At 41.6% G+C, this 20,783-nt stretch overlaps 1 pseudogene; it reads left to right on the forward strand.

The window, feature by feature from the left end:
* The first annotated feature begins 2,649 nt into the window (after positions 1-2,649).
* On the forward strand, positions 2,650-13,507 carry LOC129519364 (SUMO-activating enzyme subunit 2-like; annotated as a pseudogene).
* The last annotated feature ends 7,276 nt before the right edge of the window (positions 13,508-20,783 follow it).

Consider the following 20,783-nt stretch of genomic DNA (forward strand, 5'->3'; position numbering starts at 1 on the left):
TTTTTTTTTTTAAAGATTATTTATTTTAGGGAGTGCAAGTCTTAAGCAGACTCCTCACTGAGCAGTACTGAGCATGGAGACCAAAGAGGGGCTCCATCTCAGGACCCTAAGATCAAAACCTGAGCTGGAACCAAGAGTCAGAGACCTAACCAACTGTACCAATCAGGTACCCCAAGCATTCAACTCTTGATTTCAGTTCATCATCTCAGGGTTGTACAATGTAGCCCCGTGTTGGGCTCTCTACTGGGCTTGGAGCCTGCTTACGATTCTCTCTCCCTCTTCCCTCTGTCCCTCACACCCCCTCCTAAAAAAAAAAAAAATTCTTTGACACGTTTGTTTTATGTTTATATATGAGTTATAATTTTATCTCTTTTAGAAATTAGTTTTTAACAACAGGCTAGTGTGGTAGCAGGCTGCCAAATAACATACAGGACACTCAGTTAAATCTGAATTCAGATAAACAAGAATTTTTTGCATAAATATGTCCCAAATATCACATGAGATATATTCATGCTAAAAAAGTATTCATTGTTTATTGGACATGCAAATTTAGCTGGGCACCTTGTACTTTATTTGCTAAATCTGAACACACAGTAGCATGGTCACTGTTGCCTGTACTCCCACAGCAGGCCCCTATTTGCTCCCAGGGTTGGGAATAGAAAGAAACACCTTTCATTCAGTCTTTGACTTCTGCTTAGAGGCTACATCAACACATCTTAGGACTTACACAGTAGGATTTGATAATGTTTCGGATCTCACACACCCTCACCCCATCCAAAATTGCCTCTCTTCCCAGTGAGGATTCACTGCTTTAGTCTGAAGCTCTTCCATATTCAAGCTACCTATTAAAATGCAAATATCCCCCATAAGGATATCTGAACATTGGCTAACATTTTAACAGGAATGAGCTGACATGATACACAAACCAAGCACTTGATGGGAGGCAGAACAGCAGCTTGGGAAAAGATGTAGGGAACAGGCAGGAAGGAGACCCCAAGAGAGGGGGAAGATATGCTGGAGACCTGGAGTCGTGCTTTAGTCCTCAGATCAATCTTGCAGGCAAAGTCTTTAATATAAAATCTGGGAAAGAATCATTTCAAATTTAAGGCCAAATGCTCGTTATTTCCCATGAATTTCCCAAAATGTGATATAAGACACCTCCAAAAGTCCTATCCTCATGGAAATATATTTTTGACTCAGTGGGCATCCCCACAGGCTGGCAATAGAAAACACCTGCGAAATGGATAACCCCACACAGACGCATAAAAGGCAGTTCCAGTCACCAGCAGGGCTTCAATCACATTCCCCTGAGCCCAGTTAGGTCTCCGAGGAATTATTATCACTTTCTGCATGTAGAGGACAATGAATGGGCCTAGCTCTCCCTGGAATGTAGGAGTGGGAGCCTGGCAGACTGAATCTCTCCAGACTGAATAAATGCTGGGTGGGGGGAGGGGAAGGCTCGGGGAAGGATCACCATCCCCAAGAAGCATCCATCCCTTTTCAAGCAATGGCTCACACACCAACTTTGGCTCCCAACTTCTGTAATATTTCTGTTATAAATTGAATAGCACAGCATGTGGTCAAGGAGCCATTACAAGCCCACTCAAACAAGATTTTTTTTTCCAAGGGACTTAATTTCTTGCAATGTTGGAGCAATTATTCTCTTGGAATGTAGGACAGGCTCTCAGCCTGCCAGACAAAAACAAAAACTAAACCAAACATAAAAGCAAAATCTCTGAAAGGATAACGCACGAGCAGACTTCCTTCTGAGCACCTGGAGGCCCCTCCCTCCCAAGCTGAAGCTGCTAGATCACTCTAATGAGAACAGATGGCACCTGTCGGGAGATGGGCTCCACATTACATGCTTCCCATGTCCTCCTCCTGAAACCAGATTTTAGCAGATTTGGAGCTGGTTGTTTAAGTGTTAGCTTAGTCATGTGCCAGGAAAGTGGGATGTTAATATGCACTAATACATTTGCTGCTGATTTTTGGAGAGCTCAAGGCACTTCATAACAGAGGAGTTGAAGTCTTCAGGAGGGCCAACTTCAAGGATGGAGGAAAAGGTTGCCACGAACAGCCCACAGGAGGTGACTCATCTAGTCATTGGCAGAGAAGAAATTATACCCCCAACCCCCCACTCCATGATTCCAGCTACCTAATGCCAACATATGACTGGAACACGGAACAGTCCAGGTGCAGAGTGTGGAGTGTGGGAGGGCAAAGATTCCACAGGAGGGTCAGGAAGCTCATTTGAGGTAGAAGAGGCTAGGCTGAACCTGAACCTGGTACCTCTGGTCGACCCCACCCTCACCCCTGCAAGTGGAGGTCACCTGCCTATATGTGGTAGTCATTTCTTAGCCTTTCAGGTTTCAGCAAGTGGATCGGGGTGACCTTAGAACACCACTGCAGGGGTATCCGCAGAATAAAGGCAGAGAGAGAGCTAGGTTTCCAGAGCAGCAAACTCCTGCATTTTAAACTCTACTTTTCACAAAAGGTGTTTCATTGTCGTCATAATTGCCAAATTTAAATTACTTCTATTTTCAGGTCTCAGGAAGCCATAAAGAGAGAAAGGAGAGATTTTCACAGTGAGAAATGAGAAATGATGAGGGGAAGAGGGCAGCCTGTGGAGCAGAGACGTAAAGAGGAAAAATGTTTCTGGAATCAGCTGCGCTGAGGCTGAGGAATCTGGAAAGGAAGGGGAAGTGGCAGCAGGTGAGTGGACAGGGAAAGGGGGAAGGGAGAGAGTCTGGACAGAACTTTGAATCAGGTCAGAGGTAAGCCCCAAAGGAAGTTCTAGGAAGGAACTTTTCAACAAGAGTCATTGAAAATGAGTATGAAAATGAATGCAGAAACTGAAATCATGTTGTTTTGTGTGCCTGTGACCAGTGTTCACAAAGGATGGTGAACCCTCAGAGTTCTAGATTTCTTCTTCTAGATTTCTTCTGTGTCTTTAAAAAAAATAGAGCAAAAAACAGGAGTTGTTGGAGAAATGACGTTGATAATATAGTGACTTATAAGAAATACATACTTGGTCTTCCTTCTGTTTCTGGCACAGAGCTTCTAAAACCTTAGGAATTCCGTAAGTAATAAGAGTGATCAAGGCTTCTTTTTTCATGCCAATGTGGTGGCTTTTAGATGCCCCTAGGCCACCTGAGGATGAGGCCTGGCTGGCAGAGGAACCCACCTGGTGATGAGAGGGTTGGAATCTTTAGTCTGGGAGAGAAGTACCGGAGCTTGGCTCAATCCCCAGTGGCCAATGAGTTAATCAATTATGCCTGTGTAATGAAGCCTGCATAAACCCCCAAAAGGATAGGGTTTGGAGAGCTTCCAGGTTGGTGAAGAGGTGGAGATTCAGGAAGAATGGAAGCTCCACACCTCTTCCCCACATGCTGCCCTATGGATCTCTTCCATCTGGCAGTTCCTTTTATAATAAAACAGTCATCTAGGAAGTAAAATATTTCTCTGAGTTCTGTGAGCCACTCTACCAAATTAATCAAACACAAAGAGGAGGTCATAGGAACCTCCAATTTATAGCCAGTCAGAAGTACAGGTAATAACCTGCATGTGTGTCTGTCATCTGACCATCTTCCCCACCTGGGAGGACGGGGGGGGGCTGACAGACTCCTTAACTTGTGGAATCTGATGTTATCTCCAGCTAGACAGTGTTGGAAATAAGCTGAAGTATTGGACACCCTCCTGAGGTTTAGCAATTTCTTGGTGTTCTGTGGGAGGTCTCTTGCCCCCTAACCCCACCCTACACACACATACACACAGAGATTGGGTCCAGGAACCTAAAACAGTATACCTGTCAACATAGGCTGAAATCCTTTTCCCCATTATTGTTCTTATATCAGCTAAGTGTGTGTGTGTGTGTGTGTGTGTGTGTGTGTGTGTGTGTGTACACTTTTCAATAATTTTTAAGGGCTTTGTGCAGGGGTGAACTCCACTTTAGTTTCTTTTTTTTTTTTTTCCACTTTAGTTTCTAAATGATCCCTGGGATCCCTGGGTAGCTCAACGGTTTAGCGCCGCCTTCGGCCCAGGGTGTGATCCTGGAGTCTCAGGATTGAGTCCCACACCAGGCTCCCACACCATCTCTGCCTGTGCTCTCCTCTCTGCTCTCTCTCTCTCTCTCTCTCTCTCTCTCTCTCTCTCTGTGTGTGTGTGTGTGTGTGTGTGTGTCTCATCAATGAATAAATAAAATCTTTAAAGATGATCCCTCTAATATCCAGAAACATAAAAGTGATTATCTAAAAAAAAAAGTGATTATCTCTTGGTAATTAGGGCTGATAACTCTCCTTGATTGAGTACTTATTACATATACACACATTATATAATGTAGTTTTTATAAAAACTGTGCATTATTCTCCCAGTTTACAAAAGAAGGAACTTAGCCTCTGGGTGTTAAATAAATTGCCCAAGTTTACTAGTATGGATTAAATGCTTGTGTGAAATAAATAAAATAAAATAAATGCTTGTGTGTCCCCCCCCAAATTCATATGTTGAAGCACTCAACCGCCAATGTGATGATAGTGGGAGGTGAGACCTTTATAAGGAAATGAGGCATGAGGGTGGAGCCCTCACGAATGGGATTGGTACCCTCACAAGAAGAGCTAGGGGACAGCCACATGAGGACACAGCACGAAACAAGAAGAGAGCTCTCACTAGGAACTGATCAGCCCAACACCTTGACCTTGAATCTCCCAGCCTCTAGAACTGCAAGAAATCAATGTATCATTTAAGCTACGTAGTCTTTAAGCTGACTTGCAGTTACACACCCAGTAAATACTGGAACAAGGACTTGGTACAAAGTCAGTACTCTTTCTACTACACCAGACTGCATCTCAGCAGCAGCTTCACTCAACCCAACTCAGCTGGACATGACAACCACAGTAATATCCTTGTATCTATGTGTCTCATAGAGTTAACAAAGCACTTTCACATCTAGCACTTAGGGTGTTATAAAAAAGTAAGGTCTGGAATCTTTAGACCTCAAATCCTAGATCCTAATACCCAGTGCAGAGACCCGTCACGGCATGTTATTTCTAACAGAAATAAACCGGTGAAACAAACTTTAATAACATGCAGCGTTGCTGAGGATTCTCTTGCACCTGGCTGAACATGCCATGTGGCATGAACTTTCTGGATAATCATTTAGTAATAAAAGTTTTTAAAAGCCACATTCTTTGATCCAGTAACTCTGCTTCCAGTACTGTCTTACAGGCGAGGAATGCATAGAAAGATTAATAAAAAGGATATTCATCACAAGATAATAAATAAGACTCAAAATTTGGAAATAGCCTGAAAGCCCAAAAATTCATTAATTGACCAGATAGTATATATTTATAACCTAATACCATACATCCACTACATATCATACCATCAAAGTATACACAAAGGTATATGCAGTGTTCCTAATATTAACACTTTGAAAAAGCAAGTCAGAAAACAGTATATAAGGTATATGGTTCCCAATTTTATTCTTAAAACATGTCTACACATAAATGTGACCAAACATAAATGCACTTACTGTTATCCATAAGGTTGCCTCTGGATGAAAGTTCTAGGTAATCATTCCTTTTCTCTATATTTTCCTAAATTATCTGTACTGAACATGTATCTTTTCTAACCAGAGAAAAAGAAAATAGAATGTAATTTTTTGTTTATAATATTTTATTTTTATTTTTTTTTAATTTTTATTTATTTATGATAGTCACAGAGAGAGAGAGAGAGGCAGAGACACAGGCAGAGGGAGAAGCAGGCTCCATGCACCGGGAGCCCGACGTGGGATTCGATTCCGGGTCTCCAGGATCGCGCCCTGGGCCAAAGGCAGGCGTCAAACCACTGCGCCACCCAGGGATCCCCTTGTTTATAATATTTGTACAGTAAAGCCTCCTCGCTAATCATTTCTTTGCCAAGAGGCCTCACACTCACATTCGCACCCACCCTTGGCCTCAGGTTGGAATTCAGGCCCATCTGCATCATCATCATCCCTCCCAATGTTCTTGCCATTCACATATGAGACATGCTCTTAGCTTCTCTCCAGCATAGTTCTTTCTGTTTCTATATAGAAAGTCCCGGATAATTTTCTTTCTTAAAAACTGAATTTTCGGTTGAAAATTTGGAAGCTTGGCAAATACCAGGTCACAGCCCCTGTGATAACTAGCCTCACAGGTGATGTTTTCCCAACCTGACTTGGAGCAAGCAAAGAGATCATCACTTCACTTCTAAATAGCCTCCAATCAAGCAAACATTTCAATTGAAAAGTTTACTTGAGGTTTTGTGTTTTTTTTTATTGCTGTGCACACACACAAATATACCTGCTATGTCTTTTTTGAGGAAGGAGTGCAGGGAACAATAACTAGGAGGCAATATAATCAAGGATTTCATCTCTCCTGTCTTATTTCTTATCCTACCATCTTGTAGTCTCTGACTAGCCAATTTAAAATAAGTTTCCAGAGGCCCCTGGGTGGCTCAGTTGGTTAAGCATCTGACTCTTGGCTTTGCCTCAGGTCATGATCTCAGGGTTGTGGGATCAAGCTCCACATCAGGCTCCTCATCCAGCAGGGAGTCTGCTTGACACACTCTCTCTCTCTCTTTATCTCTCTCTCTCTCTCTCTCTCTCTCTCTCTCTCTCTCTAAGAAAATAAATCTTTCAAACAATAAAGATAAAAAAAGTTTCCAAACTGACATGCTGTCCACACCTTGGAACTTGCACACTTTACCATAACCTCAAATTGACCTATTAACTCTGATACATCCTCAGGGTCTCAGTTTGAACACCTGTGCTCCAACAAGCCTTTTCTGACCTCCAAGATGGGGTCAAACAGCTTGTATCACTCTGACTGCTCTTTATTAGAATTGCCTCTTTCACTTGTCAGTATCTCCACCTGGACTATAAGCATCTACAAGGTAGGGACTGTGTCTTATCTACCTTTGTTTCTCTGGCATGTAGTGTGATGTCTGGCACAAAGAAGATACTCAGTAAATGTTGGTTGAATGAATAAAGGTATCATGCCCCCCATCCCCACCCAAAGTCCCTAGCAGTTCTTGCTCCACACAGAGCAGCCACTGATAGGACCACACAGTATATCCTACAGTGTCCACAAATGCTGTATTTTAGTTACTCATGGAGTCTGGCTCCAGGCATGGAAGCTTTGGAAGCTGCTGGTTATGATGCTTGGGATAAGATAAACTTAAAAAACTGGAGTGAATGATCCTATATCTACATCTGTCTGTTAAAATATTTAAAAGGGAATTTATCCCTTTAATGCAAAGTTTATCCCACCTACAACTCCAGTAGTAGTGGGCTAGCAGGGTAGTGGCCCTGTTAGAGATTTACTTAGACATGTTTAAGTGTCATGCGGTAGTCCTTGCTGACTGCAATGCGCCTTAATGCTGAATAGGCATTTTTTTTAAAGATTTTACTTACTTATTCATGAGAGACACAGAGAGAGAGAGAGAGAGAGAGAGTCAGATACACAGGCAGAGGGAGAAGCAGGCTCCATGCAGGGAGCCTGATGTGGGACTTGATCCCCTGTCTCCAGGATCACGCCCTGGGTGAAGGCGGCGCCAAACCACTGAGCCACCAGGGCTGCCCTAGTTAGGCATTTTTTAACAAGAAATGATTCAGTGGGTGTGAATTGGCAAATGTGCTACTTTAATGGCTATTCATATTAGCTCTGTGTAAAAAGGTCCCAGGTTATGTCTCCATCTAGTCTGGGGTTTATTTAGTGTTCAGTGTTAGAATGAGTAATAAGCCCCTTAGCTTTGTGACAGATTGTCCTTTAAACACCAGACCCATCATCACGCTGCCCTTGAGTTCCTGCTAACCAGAGAAGATTCCTAGGGAGTAACTCCTCGGCCCCAATGGGAGTTTGTGAAATGTGAAATTGGAGGTCAGTGACAGCGTAAACAAATCTGAAAATGGCTCTTGTGAAAAATCTGCTCTGCAATGTAGAACCCACTTCTGCTAGAGCTGGTCGAGACCTTCCATGGGTCCCAGATCCCTCCCACTGAGACTAGTGGGAGGTAGGAAAAAATGTAGATTTAGCACTTGTAGCTGACTTGGAAACGCCAAGTTTGGATACAACTAATTCTTTGTAGAGTTTTTTTAATCCCAGGGTCTTTTTCTACACCTCTGTAGGGACAGAAATAGATAAAATACTCTTATCTTTGTTTTATTGATGGAGAAAGCAAAGCTTAGAGAATGGCTTGACCCATGTGGAAGGTGCTACTTGATAAGTCAGTAGTGGCACTTAGGATTCTGGAGCCTAGAACATGTCCTGACCACTTGCTCATGTGTCTGACACAGTGTCTGGCATATAACACTTGGGCATACAATAAATGCTTATTGAGTAAATGAATGATGAATGAATGAAACAAATGTCCCTCAAATTTGAGTAATACGAGGACTTCTTTCAGAGAAATAATAGTCTCTTGACCCCAGAGGTTATCTATAAAACCTCAATTTAAACTTCATTCTTATTCTTTGAAATATCTACCAGTAGCAAATTATCATTGCAAAATAGAATTTCAGTCCTTATAGTTGATAAAAATACTTTATTAGTATTAAAAGAAAAACACAATTTTTTAAAGTTCTCATTGAATTCATAGATCTCAGTTAATATCAGCCAATCTCATTTAAAGGGAAACTGTACCAGATTATAAGCCCTTAAGGGAGGGCTGGTCTGAATGTTGTCCTTTATGAGATCCTCAGCATCTTCGCTTGGTACTCTCTTCCTCTGAGAGTAATGATGGTGACATGATTGTGGCCAAACTCCACCCTAAATAGGAAAGGATAGCTCTCCATGCCAGCCAGTGAGTGCCATGCACAACAGGAGAGTTCTGGAGAATGATGCTTGAATGCACTCTAGCTAAGCAGAGCTCACGTCCAGCTGGGCATTCAGAAAAGGTATCACAGGGAAGGTGGACTGTAAACTGGGCCTGGCAACATGAAGAGGACTTGGTGACACAGAGAAGAGGAGGAGAGCTTTAGCAATGAAGACAGGGGAGTCTTTTCCTTTCCTGCTGATTTGCTGACTCTTAAACTGGATTTGCCAACAAAGACAGGCCTCGAGGATATCAGAAGTCCTGGCCAAACCTCAAAAGACTGCACGGGTTTTGAGTAATGCCCAATCAGAAAGAACATAATAGAAAGATAATTAAAAATCTGGGGGCACCGGGGTAGCACAGTCATTTAAGCCTCCAACTCTTTTTTTTTTTTTAAGATTTTATTTATTTATTCATGACAGACACAGAGAGAGTGAGAGGCAGAAACACAGGCAGAGGGAGAAGCAGGCTCCGTGCAGGGAGCCTGACTTGCAACTTGATCCCAGATCTCCAGGATCACACCCTGGGCTGAAGGCGACACTAACCCGCTGGGCTACTGGGGCTGCCCTAAGCCTCCAACTCTTGAGTTTTGGCTCAGATCATGATGTCAGGGTCGTGAGATGGAGCCCCATGTCAGCTCCATGCTCAGTGGGGAGTCAGTTTGAGAGTCCCTCACCTTCTTCCCCTGCCCCTCCCTCAGCCCATGTTTTCTCTTGTTCTCTCTCTCTCTCTAATAAATCTTATCTCTTTTTTTTTTAAGATTTTATCTATTTACTTGACAGAGAGATAGCATAAGCAGTAGGAGTGGCAGACAGAAGAGGGAGAAGCAGGCCCCCTGCTGAGCAGAGAGCCTGATTGGGGATCATGACCCAAGCCAAAGGCAGTTGCTTAACTGACTGAGCTACCCAGGAGTCCTTAAAATAAGTACATCTTAAAATAAAAAAAATAAAAAAAACACCCTAAAGAAACTGTTATTCCTCAATGAAAAAATCATCTGAAATCACTGGAGGAAATTATTCTTTTCTACTACTTTGTCTTCATTCTTCCCACTTCTGAGTATAAACATGTCTTTGGGCCACCCAGATCCTATTCTTGAAATATGAAGTTTGTTTTCTAGGCTCTGAAACTTGCCTATGTTTTCTTTTTCTTTTTCTTTTTTTTTTAAGATTTTACTTATTTATTCATGAGAGATACAGAGAGAGGCAGAGACATGGGCAGAGGGAGAAGCAGGCTCCCTGCAAGGATGGGACCCAATCCTCAATCCAATGTGGGATTCAATCCCAGACTCAGGATCATGCCTTGAGCTGAAGCCAGATGCTCAACCACTGAGCCACCAGGTGTCCCTGTTTTCTTATGTTTCCTAATAACAGGCCCACACCCCTCCACAGGGGGTCCTTGAAGTCAACTATTGTGTCTTTTTGGTGTGTATTTCCGTAACCTACTGCCAAATCATACGCAGGTATTCCATAAACATTTTCTAAAAGAATCTGTTTAGCCAAATAAGTGCCCTGTCTCTTCTCGCACATCAAAATGTACTCCTAGCAAAGGAGCTGATCACTTCAGCCACATTAAGATCTAACTAACACCACTTAGTATGTTCCCTGCCCAGTGACATTTTAAGTCCCATGTAAATTGAATTTTTTCACAAACAGACTTGGGAGATAGTTCAAGGCTAAGTAGGAGTGTTTTTTGTTTCTAAGCAAATAGGTCTATCTTCGTAAGGCTGACTTTGAAGCCAGCTCTTATCAAAAAGATGAAGTGAAATTTTGGCATACTTATAAAAGGGCGGTATAGTTGATCCTGTGATAACAGATTTGAGCTGCAAAGAGCTGCCAAAAAAAAAAAAAAGCTACAGTCTACCCTAGCAACACTTATTAAGATGAGATTTAACCAAAGACTATAAAATCTTAAATGGTAGATAATAAGGTCAAGCTAAGTTACTATTTTCAGCTCAGAACAGATGACAAGACAGGAGGACATAAATGGAAATTAAAAGAAAAGGGATTCAGAACAGATCAGAAGGTCACCAAAAATAATCAATGGCTGAAATGACTTTCTGGGCTCATTCACTTGTACAGAAAATATTGGGTCATTGAAAAAGTAATGAGATGATATTCTTGGGAAATGGAATAGTTAAAATGAATGAGTCCAGATAGGCCCAGAGACTTTAATCATTCTGAAAAGTAACACTTGCTGGGACACTCTCTCCTCAACCAAGTTGAAATTTCATTCTAGGGATAACTAGGTATATGGAAAGAAGACTTCACTTTTCACATTCCCTGAGTATTTGTAGTTCCTTCAAAGTTATAATGGTATATAATATCAAGGGGCCTTTTATGAGTGCTGGCTCCTACAGGATCTTAACAAGAAAAATGAGCAAGACAACCACTAGAGACATGGAGACTTGGAGTTCATTCTCAGCCAGGCTCCCATCCAAAGTTGAAATCTCTGTGTACACACAAATCATGCATCTGCCAATGCATAATTCCAGGGCCAGGACAATGCCGAGGCAGCCTACTCTGCTACTGGGCAGCTGTAATTGTTAGACAGCCAAAATTGTTTCTTGCAGGGTCTGGCCTTCCTAGTGTCTACCCAATAGGCAGATCCTTTGTATCTACACCGCATGTGTCTACTTCTGCTTCTAAATAGTAACTAGCAAATATTTAAAGGCAGCACAAGCTAAGTTTTCTCTTTTTCAAGCTATATATCCCCATTTCCTTCATATGGCATATTTTCCAGATTCTTTGCCCTCCTGACCACCATCTTTGCAAAGACTGTTAATGTTCAATCATGCACACTCACATGAACATACACACACATACACATCTTAGAGTAGAGTCCTCCAAATTGAACATGTGTCCCCAGATGAAACCGGGCATTGTATCAGCTACCTTCTTTGATCTAGAGATGCCTACTCTGTTTACACAGACAAATAATAGTAGTAGTAGCTACTATTTATTACAGTCTACCATATGCCAGGTACTGAGCTAGCCACTTTGCATAGGTTATTTCTAATCACAACCACAGCCAATTTTAATATTCCTATTTTATAGATAAAAAAAATTAAAACTCAGAAAGCAAATAACTTGCTCAACTTCATAGGACTAGGAAAATTGAAGAAAAACATGCTGATTAAGAAGTATCCCCTGATAGAGCTGACCTAAAGCTTCCTAGAAACCAATGGAAGCTGTAGCAGAGCATCTAATGAATATGGTGACATTAAACATATTTCCACTAAGGAATGGGCTATGATTGGTTAAACTGTTTTACACCTTTTAAAATTTAAATTCAATTTGTCAACATATAGTATAATACCTAGTGCTCATCCCATCAAGTGCCCTCCTCGCTGTCCGTCCCCCAGTTACACATCCCCCCACCCACCTCCCCTTCTGCAACTGTTTGTTCGGTTCCCAGAGTTAGGAGTCTCTCATGGTTTGTCTCCCTCTCTAAGTTTTCCCACCCAGTTCCCCTCCTTTCCCTTATGATCCCTTCCACAATTTCTTATATTCCACATATGAATGATCTGGTTAAATGTTTTACCAAGCTTTTTAAAGATGATATCCAGTATCTGTTAACAATGGACAAACTATGGTGGAAAAGGAAACCGCCAGTTCTGTTGGACTGGGCTGAAGTACGGAATCAAGAAGAAACCGATGAATCAGATCAACAAAATGAACTCCAGTTAGGTCTGCAAGACCAGCAGGTTCTAGAGTAAAGAGCTATACACCTCTTTTTTTTTTCCAAAGAGCATTGACACTTTGAGAGTTCATTTAACAGAAAAGGAAGATGGAACTGAGCTCGTGTGGGGCAAGGATGACCTGTCTACAATGGGTCACCTCTGCTGCAGACCTCATGCTGCTTATTTTCAGTATGAATATGAAGAGCAGATTTGGTAGAAAATTAATGGCAGAGAACATTATTCCTGCTATTGCTACAACTAATGGAGTGATTGCTGGGTTAAGAGTACTAGAAGGATTGAAGACTTTATTAGAAAAGTAGACCAGTAGAACAATTTATGTTTTAATAAATAGCCAAATGCAAGAAAGAAACTTCCTGTACCTTGGCACTGGATCCTCACAATCCCAATTGTTAGACATGTGCCAACAAGCCAGAGTGACTGGCTGAACATCCACAAAATGACTGTTCTCCCATTACAGGATAAGATAGTGAAAGAAAAATTTGCTATGGTGACTCCAGATGTCCAAATTGGAGATGGAAAGGAACAATCCTAGTATCTTCAGAAGAGGGAGAGGCAGAAGCTAATAATCACAATAAGCTGTCAGAATTTGGAACTGGAAATGGGAGCCTGCTTCAAGCCGATGACTTTCTTCAAAACTACACGTTATTGATCAACATCCTTCATAGTAAGGCCCTAGGGAAGGATGTTGAACTTGATGTTGTTGGTGATTCCCCAGAAAAAGGGAGGCCCCAAACAAACTGAAGATGATGCTAAAAGCATAAGCAATGGCAGTGACGATGGAGCTCAGCCTTCCACGTCTACTTCACGGGAGCATGATAATGCTCATAGTTGATTCAGATGAAGAAGGTCCTTCAGATAATGCCAACATCAACAAAGAGAGAAGTCACAAGAGGAAAGTGGATAAGAGAGAATATCAGCGCAAAGAGGCCATGTGCACAACAGACAGAAGAGCTTGATAATGTTACAGCTTTAGATTGAACAGAAAGATCTCTAAACAGAACCTTCTGACTACAGTAGGTCATCTGGGCAGAACCAGCTTCTTTGTTATGTCCCTTGTTCCAAAGGGGGAAAAAATGACACCAGTGACTTGAAAAAGATGATTCTGCTCCTTTGAAAGCGCTCATTTTGCTAGAATAATTAGAAACATGCAGTATGCTGTATTCATAGTAGGAATATAGTTTTAAAATCCTTCAAACAAAGTGTGTGCTTAACTATTTGTGAGATGAAAGAACACAATGCATGTTGCCTTTCTAATGTAAATACCCTTAGGTATCATTTAACAGTTTTAAAATATCATAGTTTAGGGGCACCTGGGCAGCTCAGTGATTGAGCTTCTGCCTTTGGCTCAGGTCGTGATCCTGGGGTCCTGGATCGAGTCCCACATCGGGCTTCCTGCAGGGAGCCTACTTCTCCCTCTGCCTAAGTCTCTGCCTCCCTCTCTGTCTCTCATGAATAAATAAATAAAATCTTAAAAAAAATAGAATATCATAGTTTAGTCAAGTTGATACCTGGTTATAAATATTATGCTTTTATTTTTTGTTAGAATTATTTTTAACCTAGATCTAACCATTTTCATACTCTTAACTGACTGAAACAGATTCAAAAAAGTATCAAATGCCATGCACTGAAGCCTGTTTTTAAATGTTAACTGGCACTATGTACACTAATGTAAAACAGTGTTCATTTACTCAAGTTTTCAGCCTTTTACTGCCTGGTATGTCTGTGTAAGGAGCCAATTTTTGTGTACTGCTATAGTTTCAGGTTATTTGATGTTTCATTAAAACATCAAATTACTACTATACGGTATTCATGGACCAAATAAATGGTATCTGCATATTTGTTTAAAAAAAACTTTTTTTCAACTCCACACATCTTGCACTTTCATATATGTTAAAGATTTGCACTCCGCAGGGAATAAGTTACATTGCAAGGCAGTGGCATTCATCACAAGGAATTCTAGGAGAAAAGAGCTGGACCCAGGTTGGGAGGGACACAGGGTTTTGTGGGCAGAGCTGTGGCACCAGTATAAGCCATCAATTGTCCAAACCCTAATCCAAGCAGACATACAGCCAATGCAGCCCATTTCCAGGGGTCTCAGGGAGATCTGTGGGAAGACAAGACAGCCTCAGAGATTTAAAATACCATGAGAATGTCAAGCTAACCAGAGATCCTACACAAATTCTGCCTCCACCAGGGCCTGAGAGAACAGTATATAAAGTCATGAGGACAATAAAATAGGGCTTTGCCCCCACGATCTAGAAAGGGGTGGAAAATATGAACACTCTAAGTATCCAGGAGACCCAGACAAAGGGGAACTAGACCCAAGCTTGTAAAACCTGATCTCCTGTGCAGTAAAAGGTTAACTCAGCAGGCCTGGGGTGCCCAAACTCTGCATATTTCAAAGAAAGGACTTGCTCTTCCTGGGATCAAGCCCTGCAGCTTACTCCTATTCAGCAGTAAGTCTACCTCTCCTCCTCCCTTTGCCCCTCCCCCTGATCATGCTCTCTCTCTCTCTCTCTCTCTCTCTCTCTCTCTCTCTCAAATAAAATTAAAAAAAAAAAAAACTCGCCCTTAACCAGGTCCCATGGCCATGACAGTTTATGTTAACAATGTGATATATGGTAAATGCCTATTTTTGTTTGCCTGGAATAATGGGCCATACCCTGGGGAGGCTGGAGACTGAGTAGCTAAGGTCAGTTACACGAACACTCCATGTCTATACGACTGACCCCTTAAAGTTGGCAATACTTCATGTGTGTTGTCCTGCATTATTGCTGGGGGGATTGAGTGGTATCCATGCAACTCCACTGGATGAGGACAACTGGAAGCTCATACCTGGTTTCTCCTGAACTCCACCCTATACATGTTTTTCCTTCACTGGCTTTCATCTGTATCCCTTCACTCTAGTAATCTATACCTCTGAGTATAACAGTTTTTCTGAGTTTTGTGAGTCCTTCAAGCAAATCATCAAACCTGAGAGTAGTCTTGGGGATCCCATACATATCTCCCAATGCCAGAATATGTAGAGGAGTGGTTAAGGGGCTTAGAACACCGAGGTAGAGCCCAACACAAAGGCCAGTTCTAAACGTCCCTCTTTGTTGCCATATGCAACTCTTATTAACAGACCCACTGACCTCTCAGTGGGACTAGGGAAGAGCCAGATCAGCCTGCAAAAAATGGGGTTGTCATTTGAGATAACTGGAATGGATGGATCTAGGAGAGGGGTAAAAATTCACACAGATGTCCCCATCTGGTATCCGTTCAAATGAGTATGTTTTGGGTTTTTTTTTTTTAATGTATTGGCAAAATCTATGACTCTAATTGTGAAAGTAATACATATTCATTGTCAAAAATCTGGAAAACATAACAAAATACATTAAAAAGAAAACAGCCCATTGGAATCCCACCACCCAGAGGTAAGCGCAGTTAATACTGTGATATAGCTCTTTCCAGTCAATTTCTTTTTCATGAATATGCAGCAGTGTCCCTGATGAGACAGAATTTAAAATTTTTTGTTAGCAAGAAAATCTGCAAGTTAAAAGTTGCCAGCCACTTCCATGTCTAACAAGTCATCTTGGGACACATTTTTGTTCTGGAAACAATCACATGGGCAGTTTCTTTTAGTCTTGCAGATGTAAGGCAGAGGCACCCATCATAAGGCAACGATGGGTTTTTTTGTCATGGAATATGTTTCTTGTCAAAGGCTGCCCATCTCACCCTGCTGGTACTAAAGCCAAATGTCACTGGAAAGTAAGTGAGCCGATGTGAGAGAGAGCCTAGAAGCTTCCTAGAAAAAAAGAAATCAAGACCCCAACTACTTCTTCTTGGCTTCACTAGTTGTCAGCATTTCTGATGAGTTCACTTAGTCTTATGCAGGAGCCCAGATTACTGAACTGTTGGTGTTTTAGTTTAGGCATAACACATGGACCCAGACAGGAACCCTCTACTGCAGTGGCCACCCAGGCACCATGCGTTTGAGGATATTATGTACGAGGACACAATAAGAAACTGAAACAATGAGATCCCAGGCCGTTACTGGTACACAACAGTAAGAAGAAATTTCCTCTTCCCAGCACACTGAGAACTATCCCCTGACCAGCTGTGATAGCACAGCCAGGGATGGCTCCAGGGAGTGGTAGCCAAGTCGGTAGACAACCCAACACACAATAGGCCAATAAGATTCTCCAGGGTTCTCTCCACAGGCACTTGTTCTTTAGTCTGAATAAAGTGGCACAGAGGAGCCTTAAGTACATCACAAGAAGGGTATCACTGAGAAAGAGAAGAAAACTTTCATGCTGAGTGAGATAGGGCCTCTACCCTGTGCACTGGAGACATGTGACCATATTTTATACCCCAAGCTGACAAAGCAGAAGATATACACCAAACAAAAATATAAACCTACATGATGTGTAACAAAAAGGGTATTAAACTTCATAATGTAGTTTTTTTTTTCTCCACTTAACATTATACCTTTGAGCCTTGAATAACAGGTTTGAACTGTGTGGGTTTTTTTCTTTTCTTTTTTTTTTTTTTTTTTTTTTTGGTGTGGGTTTTTTTCAATAAATATAGTCCAGCACTGTAGATGTGTTTTATCTTGCTTATAATTTTCGTAATAATATATTCTTTTCTTTAGCTTACTTTTCATATACAGCATATAATACATATACAAAATATGTGTTAACAGTTTATGTTATTAGCAGGGCTTCTGGTCAACTATAAGCTCTACAAATAGTTAAGTGTTGGGGTAACCAAAAGTGTTATGTGGATTTTCAGCTGCACAGGGAACCCCCATGTAGTTCAAGAGCCAACCATATACTGAGCATTTTCTGACATTACACTTATTTGGAAATGCACTATTAATAGGTAATAATAATAACTAAGACTTACTTATGTAGCCCTTATGTAGCACTTACTGTGTGAGGTAGTATTAGTAGCCTTATCTCTAGATAAGGAAACTGAGGCACAATGAGGTTGTATAACTTGTTAATGACATGGCTAGTACATGGAAAAACAAGCATTTGAACCCAATTTTGTATACATAGTATATATAATCATTTTTCCTATAAATAGTTCATTTTCCCTATTACAAATATATAGTGATAAACATCCTTATACATAAATCTTTAAAAGTCAATTAAAAATTTTAATCTAAATGTAGAACTTCGCATTTGTTGAACTCCACCACTTAAAAAAAAAAACACACAAGTTGTCTACCTGCCACCATGTTGGTGCTACAATGTCATGCACTATATTCCTTCCACTGTGCCTCTTATTCCCCTAACTTATTCATTCCAGAGCTGGAAGCCTATGTTTCCCATTCCCCTTCAGCCATTTTGCCCATCTCCCCACCCCTTCCCTCTGCCAACCAACAGTTTGTTCTCTGTGTTTATAGGTCTAATTCTGCTTTTTGTTTATTTGTTTATTCATTTGTTTTTTACATTCCAATATAAGTGAAATCATATAGTATTTGTCTTTCTCAGTCTAACTTATTTCACTTGGCATAATACCTCTAGGTTCATCAATGTTGTCACAAATGGCAAAAACAAAAACAAACCCTCATCCTTTTTATGGCTGTGTAGTATTCCTCTGTGTGTGTGTTATATACACCACATCTTTGCTCATCATCTGTGGGTTGCTTCCATATCCTATTGTAAACAATGCTGCAATAAACATAGGGGTGCACAGATCTTTTCAAATTAGGGTTTTTGTATTCTTTGGGTAAGTCCCAGTAGTAGAATTATTGGATCATATAGTTTTTCAATTTTTTGAGGAACCTCCATACTGTCTTCCTCACTCAGTGACTGCATCAATTTATAGTCCCACCAAAAGTACATGAGGGTCCTTTTTTTTTTCTTCACATCCTTGTTATTTCACTAGTTATTTCTTTGAATTCCAGCACTTTTAATTTAGACCTGTGAGATTTTTCTGGAATCTTGATTCTGCAATTCAAATTTTCCACTCTCCCCTCCCCCCTCAACTTTTGTGTCATTCTGAGTTAACTGACCTATTCTCCTCAAATTCACTCTTTCTTTCTTTCTTTCTTTCTTTCTTTCTTTCTTTCTTTCTTTCTTTCTATCTTTTTTTTAAGTAACCCCCACTCCCAACATGGACAATCCTGCAACCAAAAATTGCATGCTCTACAGACTGAGCCAGCCCAGGTACTGACAGATACTTCATCTTAAACTTGACCTGAACAAGACAAGTTTCCATGGCTTGGTTCTTATCTCTCCCACCAGTTCATCTCACATTCAGGCTTCCAGTTTGTCAACCATACCATGTTTCTGTGGCCTTGCATTCTACTCCCCTTCCTGACACCCCCTGCCTTCCCTGGTGAACTCCCAACAGTCCTTCACATCTCAACTCAAGCTGAGGCCAGAGTGAGTTCTTTGTTATGTAGTCACAGAATCATATTCTTTTCCTTCCAAGTGGGAAATTCATGCACTCATTCATGAAATTATCTGATTGATAGCTGTCTCCTTTATTCAATGAAAGATTCCATGACAGCAAGGGACACACCTGCTTTCACATCCTGGTACCCAGCGCTATACTTAGTCTGGAGTGATAGTCAATGAATATTTGCTGAACGAATGAATACAGCATCCCGTGGCAAAGCAATAGAACAACTGACCTTCTGTGTTCATAATAGCATGCCTGGATTCATCAGCTTTCTTCGAGTATGGTACTGTAATTAGTTATAATTTATGACCTACCCACATTCTCATCTTAGCCCCAGGATATTGCTAGAGAGTGTCATATACAGCTGACATCAAGCCATACTGTGAATGACCACCCCTACTCTCTCCTCCCTCCAGACAACCTCTATACAGCCTCCAGTTGTCCTTCCTGAGGCAGCTCTGAATACACAACTTCTGATTAAAAACCTTTTTGGGGGACGCCTGGGTGGCTCAGTGGTTGAGCAATGGCCTTTGGCTCAGGGCATGATCGTGGAATCCCAGGATTGAGTCCTACATTGGGCTCCTTGTGGGGAGCCTGCTTCTCTCTCTACCTATGTCTCTGCCTCTCTGCCTATGTCTCTGCCTCTCTCTCTTTTGGGTCCACAATGTCCTCTGGATGAAGTACAAGCTCCTAATCATGACATTCAAGGTCCTTCACACTTTGGCCAAGGATCACCTGCCTTGTCCCTATTGTCTGCTGCCCCTCACACTGCCACCTACTCCCCACATAGTGCAATACCACAAGTCTTCCCACACACCACGTGCTTGCATATCTCTGAGCCTTTGCTCTCTGTCCCCAGAATGCAAACCTCTCTACTCTGACAAACCCCTACTCATCTTTTAGGTCAAAAGTCACTTCCCCTCTTAAGGTCTCCCTGTCTCCTTCCCACCCTCATCAAAGGCAGAACTAATGATTCCTTCTTAAATTCTTGTTGCATTTTGTCTACTTTAGTATTTTCAATCTATGTTACATTTATATGTTTGTGTCCTCTGAAGGATTTTGAGCTCTGAAGGTCCTCTGAAGGTCCTCTGAAGTTCCTTGAGGACAGGGACCATATCTCATCCACCACTCTCTCCCCCCAGAAACCACCTCTGTTCCCAACACAAAACAGGCACTCAGTGAATGTTCATGCTGCTATGTCTTGGGGTACTATCCCATTCTACAAGTCTTCTGGTACTTTCAAAACACATTCAACTTTAGAGTCATTGCTGACCAACTCGCCTAAGAGCCACTGGTAGATGGGATGTGGAGGTTCTCAGCCACAGAAATGGTAAGTGCGACCTGAGGGCCTTGAGTCTCTGCTTCCTCCACCATCACACCAGCCACTAACCTACCCAGCGCCTGTCAGTCCAGTGGGGGTACCTGCTTGATCCTGCTAGTCCTCTCTGCAGCCCTTTTCTTTCCTTGCTTTCCTGCTCTCTACTTCTTCATGAATTAGTGACAATTCTGGACTGGCTCAAGGTGAAGAAGCTACTGAAAGAATATAGAAAAACATATTCAGAAATCAAGGGCAGAGAAGACTGCTGGGTTTTTTTAAAAACTGAAATGGAGACATTCTGGGATTCTAACCCTCACCTCTTTCTTCCTCTTTCTGCTCAGCTAGCTGCCTCAGTTTGCCCGTCTTTCATGCACCCCACGCCCTGCCAAATTTATATGACTTTTCAGCTCAGCTCTCCATATTAAACAAGACCGTTCCTTTCAGTGTTCCAGTTCCAAAAATCTTAAAAGAAGGCTCTGATCATCCCATTGCCACCCCAGTTTTGTAGCTTTGGATCCGGTGTCCTGTCCCAATCCAACC

Source organism: Nyctereutes procyonoides, unplaced genomic scaffold (assembly GCF_905146905.1).
Source record: "Nyctereutes procyonoides isolate TBG_1078 unplaced genomic scaffold, NYPRO_anot_genome, whole genome shotgun sequence".
Lineage (NCBI taxonomy): Eukaryota > Metazoa > Chordata > Mammalia > Carnivora > Canidae > Nyctereutes > Nyctereutes procyonoides.